The sequence below is a fragment of the Oncorhynchus clarkii genome, chromosome 12, assembly GCF_045791955.1.
Source record: "Oncorhynchus clarkii lewisi isolate Uvic-CL-2024 chromosome 12, UVic_Ocla_1.0, whole genome shotgun sequence".
In the NCBI taxonomy this organism is placed as follows: Eukaryota; Metazoa; Chordata; class Actinopteri; order Salmoniformes; family Salmonidae; genus Oncorhynchus; species Oncorhynchus clarkii.
The window spans coordinates 62,516,677-62,534,012 of record NC_092158.1 but is presented as its reverse complement, the minus strand read 5'-3'; positions in this window follow the sequence as shown (position 1 = coordinate 62,534,012).

Sequence of the window (17,336 nt, the reverse complement as noted above, 5' to 3'; positions counted from 1 at the left end):
GAATTAGGATGAATTACATGGCCAGATAATTCTTATACTGTAGGTTAATGAGGCAATACAAACATTATGTGATTAAAATGTGACTAAAATGAAAGGTAATTTAGGTGACTAAAATTGTCAACTGTTTTCATCATTTTGACAATAACTAGACTAAATCATTATTCAAATGAGAAAAATACAACTTAATGATATTTTTGTCAAAATGGCTGACTGAATGAAATCTAAATAAGAGTGCCAAAATTATCGCTGCTTGACAGTAAAACACAACAACAAAATATTAGAAAATAAAATACATTAAAAACAATAATTTAAATAAGAGATAGAAATAAATAATGACAAGGAATACGATGAGCATGTATTAGCAATGAATGTGGCTATTCACTTCAGATCTCCTTATTGTTTGGATGCTCCATCTATTTGGACTTGAGTGTCTGCTGAATCAATCTTTAGTTCATAGTTATTGTAATGTAGTGGTTCTCAGACCAAATTGAAAAACAAAATCACACACTATTTGACCAATGTTTCAGCTAAAGAGCTTTCATCCTCAGGGTGAATCACTTCATCAGTGGTTCTCAGAACCATATATCTACTGAGCAGCTGTGAAACGCTAGAGGGGCTATGGCTATGGGAATTGATCAAATGTGCAGGATGTGGGGGCAGTGCTTTGAGGAATGACTATGAGCGAGGGTAGTAGTAGTGATAGAAGAAGTACCATTATGTGTTGCAGACCTGGGTTCAAATACCATTTGAAATAAATTCACATACTTCATCTGGGCTTGATTGAGCTTGCCTGACCCAATGCAATGAAATCAATAGAACAGGGTTCCCCAGCTGGTGGTCCGCAGGCCAAATTTGGCCAGCAGGTGGTTTTATTTGGCCCCCCCAACTTTTCTGAGCAATTTTTTGTGTTATTATTTTTTGTTTTTACTCATTGTTGGACATAAAAGACTGTAAAAACACCAGGAAATCAGCTCCAAGTGATTATCCTACGCATAATAGACACGTGATTGTTTACAAATGTAAGCAACGTTTGAAATGATTATGTTTTAGTCAAATATATCTGTTTGGGCTTCTTGCGGTCAATTTGTAGTCTACAAATTATTGTTTTTCCCGACACCTCGACCATCTGCTTAAGAAAAAATTGTCCTGTGGCTGAATCTAGTTGATGATCCCTGCAATAGAAAGTCGCAAAACTGCAAACCCCGCCCATCTGGCACTCCAGGCAGGCTAAAGCAAATGCTTCAAGTATTTGAAAACATTAAAATAGTGTGTTGTATTATTAGGAGAGTGCAACGTTTGAGGTAACCGTAGCTACAGTAGCAGTTGTGCTGCCTCAGTATAAATAACCCTTCGTGATGCAGTCAGACAGCGGTACGGCGCGATTCACAAATTTCGGTGTTATTTCGGTGTGGTGGGGGAATGTGTTAACCCCGTTAACGCAACATATGTAGGGGTTGAGCGTTGAAGGTTATGTTAAGGTTGTTCTTGTTTGTAGTTGTGATGGGAGGAGGGGTAGAGTGAAGTGAACAGACAGTTCCTTTAAGCAGGCTGACCTGACATCTTGTCATTTTGATAGATTTACATGCTACATGCTTAAATGCTCTGTGGCTCACACTATTCTAATGTATATCCTCCTCTCTTAGCCTACCTCATTCCCAACCTCCTCTCATTGTGATATCATGTTTGCTACAGTTTTATCCAGCCAGGGTCGTATGGGGTTGAAACTCCGCTTAAAACGGACTAGTTTGATATTATTTCTAAGAAAGAACAATGGAATTGTCACATCATCTTCTGTCCCGTGTTAAGGTTGTGGGACTTGCCCAACAAGTCATCCATGTCATTTCAGCAAGCCATGGCACCCACCATCTCAGATTGTTCTGAAATAGTTAATGTAGTTAGAAACAGGTAGAAACACCCCAACAACCAGTATACAGTATCAGTTCTCCATGTTTGACAGGTATTAGGAAGCTTCATACCATGTAATGTATTCCACGTGAATCTGCTGATGGTCCCCATCTCCTGTTCAGAGAAATTAGTCATTTAAGCCACTTGCATTATCTACCATAAAGTTGTGTGAAAGTACCATGTTTTGACCACTAGATGCCGCTGTTCCTGCTATACTGCCACACTCTTTTATCAGTTTTGCTGGTCTCGTGTTTATTAAATAGCTCACAACATTTTCTTTGCAACTTTGGGTAGAAAACCAATAGATTTGGATCATGATTAAAATGATTCATCCGCAATTCAAGTGGCCCCTTTGTGTGTGCTTGAAAAAGGTCTGGATTAGTTACTGTTAGATCATTCCTGGTGAACAAGCAAACCATTAGGCTACAGCAGTTTTAATGGTTTTAATGTTATTGTCTCTTTATAGTATTCAATGGTAAAAGTCCCAAAAACACACTGTATAGCGTTTCACAATTGTAATGTTATAGGGTTGTGTTGGGTTTAATGGTACATGTCACTAATCACAATACATATAGACCCGTTTCCTGATCATTCTATTGAAAAACATGTCTGCCTTGCAATTCATTATTGTATTAGGGCTGTCACAACATTTTAGTCCCTAGCCCATTTCTCCATCAAAGTTTTGGGCTTGTCGAAAAAGTCTTCATATGAGAATTTCATAGGGATAGCCCTCTCAGAGAGCAGCCACCTGTTGGTCTATTCAAGCAGAGTTGGGTTGAAGCATTAGGTTGCTATTAGGAAAAACTGATTGCTTTCATGGAGGACTGGCTTGAATTGTGAGGATGACCACACAATTTATTTTCATAATGAGACAAATCTATCTACTTGCACACTACTTTATGGTAGATAATGCAATCAATTTAAATGACAAAACCTAGAGAACAAAAAAACATCACCAGATTCACATGACATAGTATGGAGAAGCAATACTCCAAGCCACAGCTTCATACTTATTGCCAAAAATAGAGATCTGATACTGTATACTGGTCATTGGGGTGGGATTGGCATGGGGTGTGAGGAGTCCGTGTATGGCTTTTGAAAAAAATGGATTCCTCATGTCTTACTCATTGGTAGGAAAAAGTTTGGTTCAAATCGGATGTCGGGTACTATATTTATGGAATATTATCTGAATCCTATAAATGAAAATGTCCAATTTGGGTGAAATCATTTAGCTTAATTCCTCAGAGATCAAATTATATTTCAACAAAATAATGTTTCAGGAATGCTAATTGTGTCTGTTAGTAACTATAGAAACAATTTCAGAACAATCTGAGATGGTGGGTGTCAATCCTCTTTCGACCCCCTACTCAATCCCTTCTTATCACCGCCTGCATCCACCACCCTCCTCAGGACCCCCTTGTCATTCCTCTTCATTTTACCAGCGATGACTTTTGACTCTTGACCTGGTACTCTATAACCGCCTCAGTTCTCGACACCCTTAACACTCTGCCTTGTCACTCCCTTCACAGCCCTTACCCTTAGCTGGCCCCTACAGACTCATTGTGACTGTAAAATGACCTACGCATAGTATAGCCGTAACAGAACCACGTCTCAACTTCTCCGTGGAGGGGTCAGTACTTATGGCAGCAGCTTCAGTCTGCATATCTACTCTCATTGCTGTGTGTGACATGCGTCAGGAGGAATCGTTGGACTCGGTTGGCCACTGAGGGTTTCAGGTTTACTCTCATATCCAGAGAGTGACAGTTTTTCTTGGAGACGGACGACCCGTCTCATCTTGCAAGACTGTTTACTTAGAGAAGCAACTGCAGCCACCCTTCAACACCTCCTAACCCCCATTACTAACCATCTCATCTTCACCTCAGTCTAAAGTCTACATCCAAAGTACACCTCCAAGAGACTGTAAACAAGCGATCACTCACTTATAAACAACCATTAAGTCTATGTCTAATATGTAAATAGGCCCTATTGACCAGCAGCTCTATATGTCACATTAGCTGGTACATAACCAGCAATCTAAATGACAACCAAATGTAATTCAAAAGCTATTTAGCTAGTAATGATCCATGCTAACTGGTTTTGCATTAGCAACATGTTATGTTAACTGGCTAGCTCTTAGACCAAGGTTACAGTAACATGCTATATTATGTCATGCTAACTAACTACACCTAACATGCTATGCTAACTAGCTGGACTTGTCATGATATACTATGAAAACTAGCTAAACCTATCATGCAACCATAAAATAGCTAGACTTCACATGCTATGCTATGTTAGCTAGCTAGTTCTAACATGCTATGCTACATATCTGGTACTAACACTGAATGCTGTAGCAGGAAGAAGGGTTTCTCCACAAGTGACAGCTAGCATGGGGTGCCACTCACTGTTGACCCAGGGTGCATCTCTCATTGACAGGTTAGCGCTGAAAGATTTAAGAAAATTATATTCGTGCCTTTTAACCCCCTGTCTCTCTCTCCGACTGCCTCTGCCATATAAGGCTGGTGCAAGCTGGGTCGCACACCATGTTGATGACAGAATGACAGATTAATGAAAAAAGAGATGGAGGGAGTGGGACACCAATACGGAGAGAGGGAGAGAGAGGTTACACTTAGAGAGGAAGGAGCAAAGAGAGAGAGAGTGCTTTAGGAATAACTTGAATTGAGTTTGCTGGTAACAAAATAGTCAATAGTCAATAGTCAATTGGATATAAGGTCATTGTGCTATGCGAAGGAAACTTGAAGCCTCCATAAAAAAAAATATAAATACACAAAACATGGAAACACACAGAAAATTGCAGATAGGAAGACAGTGATACACTCACTGAGACATGGGGATGCAGAGATATGGCAACACATGAACAGACCTAACCCACAAGTAGAGAACAACATGGAAATTGGAGAAACATAGACCTGTGTGTGAAAAGTGAGAGAACATATATATGATGGCCTTGCAGACATAAGTATCAACATTCCGGGCTATTCCGGGGTAAGTTAAAATGTCTCTGTGTGTACAGTATGTGCTAGTTAGGTCTGTGTGTGACAGGTGTTGGGGTGGAATGGTGCTAAGCTCCAAACGCTGTTCCTATCCTTATTCCTGGGGCTTTGAGCTGTGGTCCCACAACTCAGGACAACTGATCTACTCTTAAAGAGCCAAGACACACTCTGTGCCTTACACACACACTGCTGCACTGCACACACACACACTGCATCCATACACACACCACATGACAGAATACCCCCCCTTGAAACAAATTCACACCCACCCTGTATGAACACAAGCACAGATAATTTTACACTCTGCACACGCATATGATCACACACCTTACTCTTTGCACATACAGGCGTACAATCACAATCTCTCTCACACACACCCACATACATCTCTTTTATAACCAAAGCAGTGGTATTATTGCGTGTGGAGTGATACTACAGGCTGTGTGTATGCAGATGAGTAATGAAATTGTGTTGTCATAGGAGGTGATGGAGAGGAGAGGACTGCCTTATCGTGCCCCCAGGTCTATAAATCACCTTTAGCTCTGTGGCTAAAGCCAAAATAAGCAGCCACTGAAACAGGACACCAGTGAATGATAACATACCGTGCCTTCAGAAAGTATACATACCCCTTGACCTAGTCCACATTTTGTTGTGTTACAGCCTGAATCTTCCCACCCATCTCTACACAATAGCCCATAATGGCAAGGTGAAAACATGTTTTTAGAAATGTTTGTAAATGCATTGAAAATTAAATACAGAAACATCTCATTTACATAAGTTTTCACACCCCTGAGTCAATGCATGTTAGAATCACCTTTGGCAGAGATTACAACTGTGAGTCTTTATGTCTTTAAAAAAAAATCAAGCTCTGTCAAATTGGTTGTTGATCATTGCTAGACAGCCATTTTCAAGTCTTGCCATAGATTCAAGACGATTTAACTCAAAACTGTAACTAGGCCACTCAGTAACATTCAATGCCATATTGGTAAGCAGCTCCAGTGTAGATTTGGCCTTGTGTTTTAGGTTGTTGTCCTGCTGAAAGGTGAATTTGTCTCCCAGAGTCTGGTGGAAAGCAGACTAAAGCAGGTTTTACTCTAGAATTTTGCATGTGCTTAGCTCTATTCTGTTTCTTTTTATCCTAAAAAATGTCCTAGTCCTTGCCGATGACATGCATACCCATAACATGATGCAGCCACCACCATGCTTGAAAATATGAAGAGGGGTACTCAGTGTTGGACTTGCCCAAAACATAACGCTTTGTATTCAGGATATCAAGTTCATTTGTTAGACGTCCCTCTGCTCTCCCTTTCCTCCGTTGAGAAATGAGGACAGTCTTCCAGTTGATTGCAAAACTCAAGTCGCACCCCATTATTTCTGCCTCATGCACCAATTCATGTTGTTACTATGACCAGAGAAAGTTAAATATTCCTTGATATTAAAAAAGGCACAAGCTGCTAATAATAACAACGCAAGCTTATCGGACCACTTTGCTATAGTCATTCATTGTATCTGCCGTACTGGTTGTAACGTAAGTGGAAGTAGGGAGAACACACATTTTATGGCTAATAAAAGTGTTGAACAAAGTGTTGATAGTGCTGAATAACAACTTAAACATCAACTTTTGAAATCATTTAAAATCTCACAGTATCAATTTTGCTGTGCATTCGAGGAGTCTTTTTACAGTCTATAGCTCGAGGAAACTGTGCAGACAGTGAGCTATCTGATTGGCCAGCGGTAAGCCCGTAGGTGCACTTGATTTGTTCTCTAGGCCTGCCGGGTAGGCAGAGTTCTACCTTCAGACACATGAAATGGTTCAAAATGGGAACACTTTGCCTTCCCTGTGCTAGGGCTGCTGAATCAATTGCACCTACTGCCAACAGTGCCTTTGTGCCAACAGTGCCGTTGTGGTCGTCTGCAAACTTAATGATGGTGTTGGAGTTGTGCACGGCCACACAGTTGTGGGTGAACAGGGAGGACAGGAGTGGACTAAGCATGCATCCCTGAGGGGCCCCCGTGTTGAGGTTCAGCATAGCCAATGTGTTGTTGCCTACCCTCACCATCTGGGGGCGGCCCGTCAGAAAGTCCAGGATCCAGTTGCAGAGGGAGGAGTTCAGTCCCAGGGTCCTTAGCTTAGTAATGAGCTTTCTCACATAGGTGTTAATTTTGTCCAGGTGGGAAAGGGCAATGTGGAGTGAAATAGAGATTGCATCATCTGTGGATCTGTTGGAGAGGTTTGCAAATTGGAGTAGGTCCAGGGTGTCTGGGATGATGGTGTTGATGTGAGACATGACCAGCCTTTCAAAGCATTTCATGGCTATTTGGATAAATATGTAGGTTTGCTTGAAACATGTAGGTATTACAGACTAGGCCAGGGTCCTGGTAATCAGTCTGGTCCCACGGCTTTGTGAATGTTAACCTGTTTACTCACATCGGCTACGGAAAACGTGATCACACAGTTGTCCGTAACTGCCGGTTCCCTCATACATGGCTCAGTGCTGCTTACCTTGAAACAAGCATAGAGTGCATTTGGCTCATCTGTTAGGCTCGCGTCACTGGGCAACTCGTGGCTGGGTTTCCTTTTGTAATCTGTGAGAGTTTATAAGCCCTGCCACATCCGACGAGCGTCAGAGCCAGTGTAGTAGGATTTGATCTTAGTCCTGTATTGATGCTTTGTCTGTTTAATGGTTCGTAGGAGGGCATTGCAGGATTTATTTTAAGTGTCCAGATGTGTCCCGCTCCTTGAAACTAGCCTTTAGCTCAATGGGGATGTTGCCCATAATCCATCGCTTCTGATTTTGATACGTAAGGTCACTGTGGGGATGACGTTGTCGATGCACTTATTAATGAAGCCGGTGACTGATGTGATAAACTCCTCAATGCCATCGGATAAATTCTGGTACATATTCCAGTCTGTGCTAGCAAAAAAGTCCTTTATTTTAGCATCCGCTTCATCGGACCACTTCTGTATTGGATATGTCACTAGTACTTCCTGTTTGCGTTTTTGCTTGTAAGCAGGAATCAGGACTATAGAGTTATGGTCAGATTTGCCAAATGGAGGTTTGTAATTACAGGGCTCATCCGCAAAAGAGACCTTGGTCTCAGCACAACTCCCTGTCAAAGTAAAGGTTAAATAAATAACCCAAACAATGCAAGAGCGCAAATAGCTACGCGAAATGGCGATGATTTGATAGATGTTTGCCTCGATGGAATAGTGAGGAGACCCCATGAATCAAAACCCCGTGAATCAATACAAATAAATCTTGAGGATTCGATTCAAACTAAATACTGCAAAAAAAAAAAAAAAAAAAAAAAAATTCTGTTTCAGAACATCCCCAGGTGTCCTTGGCCAAAAGTGATAGAGAAGAACATGCTGGGTGGAGAGTGAGTGACTAGTGACAGATGGTAGGAAATGGGAATGTTTTGGCTATGAATGGATTGATAACAATTGTGAATATCTGATGTTGACTGGGGATAATTCACGATGGGAGCGGTCGCTGGGCTACAAAGAGGACAGAGGGGAAAATAGTTAACTGTACAGAAGGTCTCATTTCTCCGGTGACAGATGACAACACTTGCTATTAATAGGTAGGGTTATCCTTGTGTATTTTAGGTAAAAGGAGACAGGTGGGGGTTGCAGTTGAGGATTTCCCAGAGAAGACAGAGGGGATAAGCAAGTGTTACTGTACCCTTCCGCCCCCTTTAACACTGCATTTATTCTCCCTATCTCTCTCTCTCATACTTCTTTCTTCTTTACTTTTTCTCTCACTTGCTTTCTCAACTGTCACTCCTCAATGCTGTCTTCCCCTATTACTCACTTATTTTCTCTGTTCTTTGGCTTTCTCTCAATCTCCATCTTCCCCTCTCTCTCCCTCTCTCCACCCCTCTCTCCTCTGAGTTATATTTAGCTGCAGGGGGTTCGGTGGTAGAGCTGTCAACCCCTCAGCCTCACTGCCACTCCGAGCCTTACAAGGCCTAGGCAGGGACACGGTTGCCTGGTAACCGCCCGTGTTTTCACCTAAGCTGTGAAGGTCCAGCGCTCGACCCCCACCTAGCCTTCGCCGCACTAATTATCACCATCACTACCACCACCATCATCCTCATCCTACTCGTCATCCTTCACGGTGTTAATGCGGCCGCTTGATAAACAGATGTCCAGTGGAACGACGGTCTGTCCGCTCGCTCATCTACAGTGCTTCATTGAGTTTTAGAGAGGAGAATGGTATGTGCTCAAACTATTGGGGAAAAGGTGCTTGAGGACTGTCGTCTGAAAGTATGGTGGCCTGGGGTGGACTAACCTGGCAGTTAATGAAGCCGCCATGTTGGCATGGATTAGAACACACTTCTCCTTACTTATTATCTCTTTCTAATAATCTTTCAAAACCTTTTTTCAAAGTTGAAAGTATGAGTTTATTTATGATACTCAGTGTTGATTTCTCCTCCTTCACCTTCATCATCACCACCAGCAGCATTACCTTTACACTCCACCTCCTCCTCTTCCTTCATTTCCTTTTTTAAATATACATTGTAGACAGTGAAACAACAGAAGAGAGGAAAATATTCAGCTTCTCTTGGAGGACAATAGACGTAGATGTCAAACATGCTTCTTTATTAATAAAACCAATGTGCTTCAGTGTTGCCTGAAACAACTGCGTACAAGAGGTCTTCTTCAAAACATTTGAACTGTTTGCAGGTGCAACACGTGTCGCCATCACACACCTCCATTACAAAGACATAAGGAGTGAGAAGAGAGAAAAGGAGTCACAGAGAGAAGAGGGAGAAAGAGAGAGAATGAGAGCGAGAGGCGTGTGAGAGCAAAAAGGAGGGAAAGGCAGAGGCCACAAGGATAACGAAGGACAGAGGCATTATCAGCAGCTGCTGGAGAGACTGAGGTCATATGAGGAGAAAGCAAGGCAGGGGAAGAGATTACAATATACCTGTCTCCTTCTATATGGCCTAGTCTCAAATGTCACCTTATTCCCCATAGGACACTGGCCAAATGCACTATATAAGGAATTTGGCCAGTGTCCTATGGGGAATAAGGTGTCCACATCACTAAGGATCTATCATGGTCTAAACACAACAACACAATTGTGAAGAAGGCACGACAACACCTCTTGCCCCTCAGGAGACTGAAAAGATTTGGCATGGAGCCTCAGTTCCTCAAAAAGTACGACAGCTGCACCAATAAGAGCATCTTGACTGGCTGCATCACCGCTTGGTATGGCAACTGCTTGGCATCCGACTGCAAGGCGCTACAGAGGGTAGTGCGTACGGCCTACTATGTCACTGGGGCCAAGCTCCCTGCCACCCAGGACCTCTATACCAGGCGGTGTCAGAGGAAAGCCCTAAAAACTGTCAAAGACTCCAGCCACGTCATAGTCTATTCTCTCTGTTTACCGCACGGCAAGCGGTGCCCGAGTCTGGAACCAACAGGACCCTGAACAGCTTCTACCCGCAAGCCACAAGAGCGCTAAATAGTTAAGCAAACAGCTACCTGGACTACTGTTTATTATCCGTCACATGTATTCCTAGTTATATGCACATATCTACCTCAATTACCTCGTACCCCTGCACATCCACTCGGTACTGGTAACCCTTGTATATGAGTCAAGCTATCATCGCTCATTGTGTATCTATTATTGCTTTATAATGACCTATTTGACTTTTCTACTATTTCTCAATTTTCTTTCTCTCTGCGTTATTGGGGAAGGGCCCGCGAGTAAGCATTTCACTGTTAGTCCAGACCTGTTGTTTACAAAGCATGTGACGAATTAGGTGCCATTCATTATTTGAATTAGGTGCCATTTGGGACACAGCCTGTATGATTTCATCAGAAGTCAATTGGATGAGGAGTTTCTTCATTGGAGTACAATCCAACTCCCGGGCAGACTGACATTTTTATGGAATTGACCCCAATCATGATTTACATACAAAAAGTGCAAAGCCAGATTGTTGTTGTGGCAGGCAGGTTCAGATAACATAACTAGAGAACATAGGGAGAGAGAGAGAGTGACAGAAAAGACAGAGGGAGAGAGAGAGAGAGAGAGAGAGTGACAGAGAGAGAGAGAGAGAGAGAGAGAGAGAGAGAGAGAGAGAGAGAGAGAGAGAGGAGAGGAAAGACATAGTGTTCTATTACATTTATAACAGTAACACAAGCTGAGGGTGTTGTAACAGGTGTCTGTGAGAGAGAGAGAGAGAGAGAGAAAGAGAGACAGAGAGAGAGAGAGACAGAAAGAGAGAGAGAGATAGTCGGTCCAAGGCATAGACAGAGGACACAGATAAAGGCAGATTGTTGTCGACTGACAAGGAGAAAGTAAGACTGATGGCCAATGACAGTCCACTCCTTATAAGTGCACTTCGGATATGTGCAGCCTCTGTTTAGGTGCACTACAGTTTGCCAGTCCCAATTAAATTACTGTACACTGTTCCTAACTGCTCCTGATAACTATAAACTCTGATGTATGTATGCTGGGCTGTACCCAAATGGCACCCTATTCCCTATATAAGGCACTACTTTGACAGGGCCATGCGGTGTCCATTTTGAAACCTGAGGCCGGGTGGATTTTATTTTATTGTGTTTCCATCCCTGAGGTTACATTTACATTGCACGCACATGCCTGGTTTAATGTCTCTGGAACAGACACTCCCCTCTCCTCACCACACCACCCTAGTCAGAGATGTAAGGAGAGGGAGGGGGGTAGAGCGAGAGACAGGGCGGGAAGGCGTGAGAGATAGAGACAGAGAGGTACAATGCCTAGAGTAAATGAGAGAGAGAGAAACAAAGAGAGAGATGTGTAAATAAGATGGCTAGAGAGAAATAAAGAATGACAGAGAGAGAACGAGGGAGTAGAGGTGCTGAAACACCTGAAAAAGACTGACAGAGGGAGATGGGGAAGATTACAAGAATCTACTTATCTTACAGTGCATGTACAAAAGTATGTGGACACCAAATTAAATTAGTGGATTCGGCTATTTCAGCCACACCCATTGCTGAAAGGTGTATAAAATCAAGCACACCAACATGCAATCTCCATAGACAAACATTGCCAGTAGAATGGCCTTAATGAAGAGCTCAGTGACTTTCAACGAAACCCTGTCATAGGAGGACACCTTTCCAACAAGTTAGTTCGTAAAATTTCTGCCCTACTGGAGCTACCCCGGTCAACTGTAAGTGCTATTATTGTGAAGTTGAAACGTCTAGGAGCAACAACGGCTCAGCCGCGAAGTGGTAGGCCACACAAGCTCACAGAAAAAGACTGCTGAGTGCTGAATAATCTGTCCTCAGTTGCAACACTCACTACTGAGTTCCAAACTGCCTGTGGAAGCAACGTCAGGACAATAACTGTTTATCGGGAGCTTCGTAAAATGGATTTCCATGGCCGAGCAAGCCGAAGATCACCATTTACAATGTCAAGCGTTGGCTGGAATGGTGTAAAGCTCGCCACCATTGGACTTTGGAGCAGTGGAAACTCGTTCTCTGAAATGATGACACTTCACCATCTGGCAGTCCAACGGACGAATCTGGGTTTGGTGGATGCCAGGAGAACGCTATCTACCCCAATGCATAGTTCCAATTGCACCGTTTGGTAAATGAGGAATAATGGTCTGAGGCTATTTTTCATGGTTCGGGGCTAGGCCCCTTAATTCTACCGCTACAGCATACAATGACCTTTTAGATGATTCTGTGATTCCAACTTTGGAACAACAGTTTGGGGAAGGCCCTTTCCTGTTTCAGCATGACAATGCCCCGTGCACAAAGCGAGGTCCATAAAGAAATGGTTTTTCGAGATCAGTGTGGAAGAACTTGACGGGCCTGCACAGAGCCCTGACCTCTCCATCAAACACCTTTGGGATGAATTGTAAAACTGATTTTGAGCCAGGCCTAATCGCCCAACATCAGTGCCCGACCTCACGAATGCTCTTGTGGCTGAATGGAAGCAAGTCCCTGCAGCAATGTTCACATTAGTGGAAATCCTTACCAGAAGAGTGGAGGCTGTTATAGCAGCAAAGGTGGGGCCAACTCCATATTAATGCCCATGATTTTGGAATGAGGTGTTGTGACGAGCAGGTGTCCACATGCTTTTGGTTATGTAGTGTACTATAATAAAAACATCTAGAAATACAAACACAGCACACACAAAAGGACAATCGCAACCCTAAATGTTAACACAATGCCTCACAACAATGCACACAGAAAGAGGTCTTCTAAGCACTCCAAATGTAGCCTAGATATTGTATTGTATATATCGTCAACAGTCAGTCCAAGTCAAAACAAATCTGCTGCTCAAAGAGGCTCGGATAGGTGTTTTTCTCAAAGTCAAACAAATGAACCAAGTGATAATGCCATATAATGACTTCCCCTCTCGTTATAATCTGACATTGGATGCTCGGCTGGTGATACCCCTGCTTCAGCCGCTCTTTTAACACTCCCTATTAAGAGACCGATTTAGGTTAACAAACAATTTGATATGTGAAACCCGACACAGCCTTCGGCCAATCTCTCGTTGGGGGGGTATATAAAGAGATTTGTTTCCAACACTTTGCATAAGGTGCTATTTATAATCGTGCCACGTGTTTTTGTATGTTTGAAGTGTGGCCTGTCGTTTAATTGCTGCGAAGGGAGGGAGGTGCGGGGTAGAGGAGGGGGGAGTGAGTGAGTGAGTGAGTGAGTGAGTGAGTGAGTGAGTGAGTGAGTGAGTGAGTGAGTGAGTGAGTGAGTGAGTGAGTGAGTGAGTGAGAGAGAGAGAGAGAGAAGAGAGGTAGGTACCTGTCCTGGGGCAAAACTGTGCCCTGTGCAGAATATGGAAATTCACATTTGTTGTTATCCCAAATCAACTAATTCCAAATTGAACCAACACTAGCAGGAGATCTAAAATGATTGAGTAGGTATAAACAACAATAGAGTTTGGCCTCCCCCTTGTGGCTAAATGTTTGTTTTGGTAAACCTTGAAAGGTTATTATGCCTACACACCCAACATAATTGTATGCTTGGACATGGAATTTTAAGCAATGCATGTCTCTTCACAGAAAATCTAGAATATAACTGCCACAATTCGCTGCAGTGCAGAATTAGTCGACATTGGGTCCAAAAAGTTTCCATCCTCTCTCAAACAGCCCAGGTAGCATGCAGCAAATTGAGTGGACAATTTTAGATGACAGTCCAATTACCTTGTTTTAGTGTGGAAATATGTTTTTTTTTTTTTTTTTTTTTGACAGTGAATGGAAAGTCCTGTGGATATCGATATGTTCTTTAGCACCACGTCCTTGTTTAAGCACATGTACCCGACATGGTCCAGTGGATAAGAACCAAATATATCCAAGATCGTTTCACTTTATGACATAAAGGAACATTTTAAAGATTGGAGGTAGACTGGTAAGTACCCTATACCCATACCCATACCAAAAGTATGTGGACATCTGCTTGTCTGCTTGTCGAACATTTCATTCCAAAGTCATGGGCATTAGGCTTGCCACGAGATCTTGGAACATTGCTGCGGGGACTTGCTTCCATTCAGCCACAAGAGCATTAGTGAGGTCGGGCACTGATGTTGGGCGATTAGGCCTGGCTCGCAGTCGGCATTCCAATTCATCCCAAAGGTGTTCGTTGGGGTTGAGGTCAGGGCTCTATGCAGGCTGGTCAAGTTCATCCACACCGATCTCGCTTTGTGACTGGGGCATTGCCATGCTGAAACAGGATGGGGCCATATGATTCACCTGGCCATTTCTCCCTAAATAATTGGTACAAACAGCTCAATGATGGCTTACAATGTTTGAATGGGTTTGGAAAACACAATAAAATGTCAAAAAATGAAACATATACGTATCCTTTAAGACTTTAGTAGAAAAGTGGTGAAATCGCATATCAAATTTGTTTTTTGGTAAATGTTTTCATGGCTAGCTCCAATAGTTTACATGTGAACATTATAAAAAAAAGTCAGATGGAACAGAGTAAATAGGCATTTTAATGTCATAGATTTAGCCGGTGGTAACTTGTGGAATAGGCACAGGCTGGAATGAGTTTTTAACCAATCAGCATTCAGGATTTGACCCAGCCATTGTGTAATTCTCATCATAAACTGGGTCGTTCGAGCCCTGAATGCTGATTGGCTGACAGCCGTGGTATATCAGACCATATACCACAGGTATGACAAAAACATTTGTTTTACTGCTCTAATTATGTTGGTAACCAGTTTATAATAGCAATAAGGCACCTCTGGGGTTTGTGGTACAGTATATGCCCAGTATACCACGGCTAAGGGCCTCGTGCTATAAGGACAGCCCTTAGCCGTGGTGTATTGGCCATAGACCACACCTCCTCGGGAAAACAGCATAAACAAATGAAAATGCAGTACTGTTTGACGTGACTGTAAGTTAGCCGTAGCTGGCTAGCTAGCAAGGGATAAGAACGTTGTCAGCCAGTTTTAAATAAATTACAAAATATACTGATTATTGAACATACTTCCATCTTCTTTTTAAACACTTAAAACTGTCAAATGGGTGTTCCCTAAAGTTTACTAATTACAATGATATAAAATAAGATATTCATTATTTTGTCAATTTCAATAAATCTTTTCCTGTACTGACTTCCCTGTACTGAAAATGGAACCATGGACATGAAGCCATTCCAATAGGACTCTGCCTTTCTGAATGGGATGTGTGGGACATGATACTAAGACTACCATTACTTATTATGCCAGCACTGTTTTGGGACATTTTAATCCACAGATATCACACAATATTCTGATATCATTAGGAGCATGCCGAAACGTGATCCTCTAAATCGAGAGATCAAAATATCAACAAAAATCTGTGATTTGGACAGCATTTCGGGCACATTTTTGATCATATTTTCTAAAACTTCTTTAAAAAACATATGTGATCCATTTGATTATATTGTCCACGCTACCTTGAACATCATTAGGCTTAATAAGCCACTTCCTAATGAAGTTAGTGCCGATTCAAATTACAGAACAAATTTTAGGGGACATTTCCACCACATTTCTGCATAAAGGCATACTTGGGCTTATTGTGTTCTCCACACCACCTCAAACAGTATTGGGCTGTAATGTACCAATTATTTATGGAGGTACAGTATGTCCATGTGAATCCCGCCCAATTAAAACCAATGTAGCTGGTTGGTGGTCCTTTTAGAGTATAATAGGTTATTAAATCTGAAATGGCAGTTTACACACTTTGTGTAAAGCCTGAAAGTTCTCATCAATAATGGGTTACCTGTCTCTCTGCTGGACTGGAATGCATTCCTATAGGATTTTACCTAAAGTGACATGTACTGGGCAGGTTTCCTGTCACATAAAATTGACACAAAACAGAATATCATATAATATATCATTCAGTAGACTTCAGGGAACACCCATAACATTTTGCACATAAACTATTGGAACTATCCATAAATACACTAACAAAAAAACAGTATGTTGGCACATGTTTTCAACACTTTTCTACATTAAAAAAGTTCAGATACATTTATATGGCATCTTTATGAGCCATTTTATTGTGTTTTCCAGACCCACTTAAACCTTTCAATCCGTCATTGGGCTGTATATGCCAACTATTTATGGAGCTATGACAATGTGAGTCGTGTCCGATACGGCCCCATGCATCTGGTTGGCGGTTGCCCTCAGTGGAGCAACATACTACTGAGATTAACTTGATCAACTAAGTTGATGTCACCTGTTGACCCTCTCTCAATGCCACAAAGCCTTCACTAATTATCAGGACTGCCCTGATAGGCTCATTCAAACCTTAAATTTGAATGAGGTAGCCTAGTGGTTAGTTTGAATGAGGTAGCCTAGTGGTTAGTTTGAATGAGGTAGCCTAGTGGTTGGACTAGTAACCCGAAAGGTTGCAAGATCAAATCCCTGAGCTGACAAGGTAAAAATCTGTCGTTCTGAACAAGGCAGTAAACCCACTGTTCCTAGGCCGTTATTGAAAATAAGAATTTGTTAAATTTGTTAAATAAAGGTAAAAAAATAAATCATTTAAATCCTGTCAAGGCATTCCTCAGTTTCTTTCCAGTTGTGTGCGAACAAGTTAAGAGTACGTTTGGGTCCCATTACCATGTATATTTTAGTTCAGTCATAACATTAAGATGTCATTTCCTTGTTTGAGGTATATTGGTTTAATAGATTCATCCTTATCACCATTACCTTTTTATTATTATGCAACCAGCTTATGTCTCTCCTTTGCTGCAGAGCCACACACAAATCCAACTTCACCAAGTCCAACCATAAGTCCTTAATACATATTTTTACTTTGGCACTGTCTCTGTCTGTGTGCTCTCAGAATGGAGCAGAGTACCCCTGGAGTTACTTCTCTTGGGTTTCTTAGCCAATTTGTCAGCGGCCATATTGGAAATGACCACCCAGGGGGGTAAAGGACAAAATCTGTGATTGTACTATT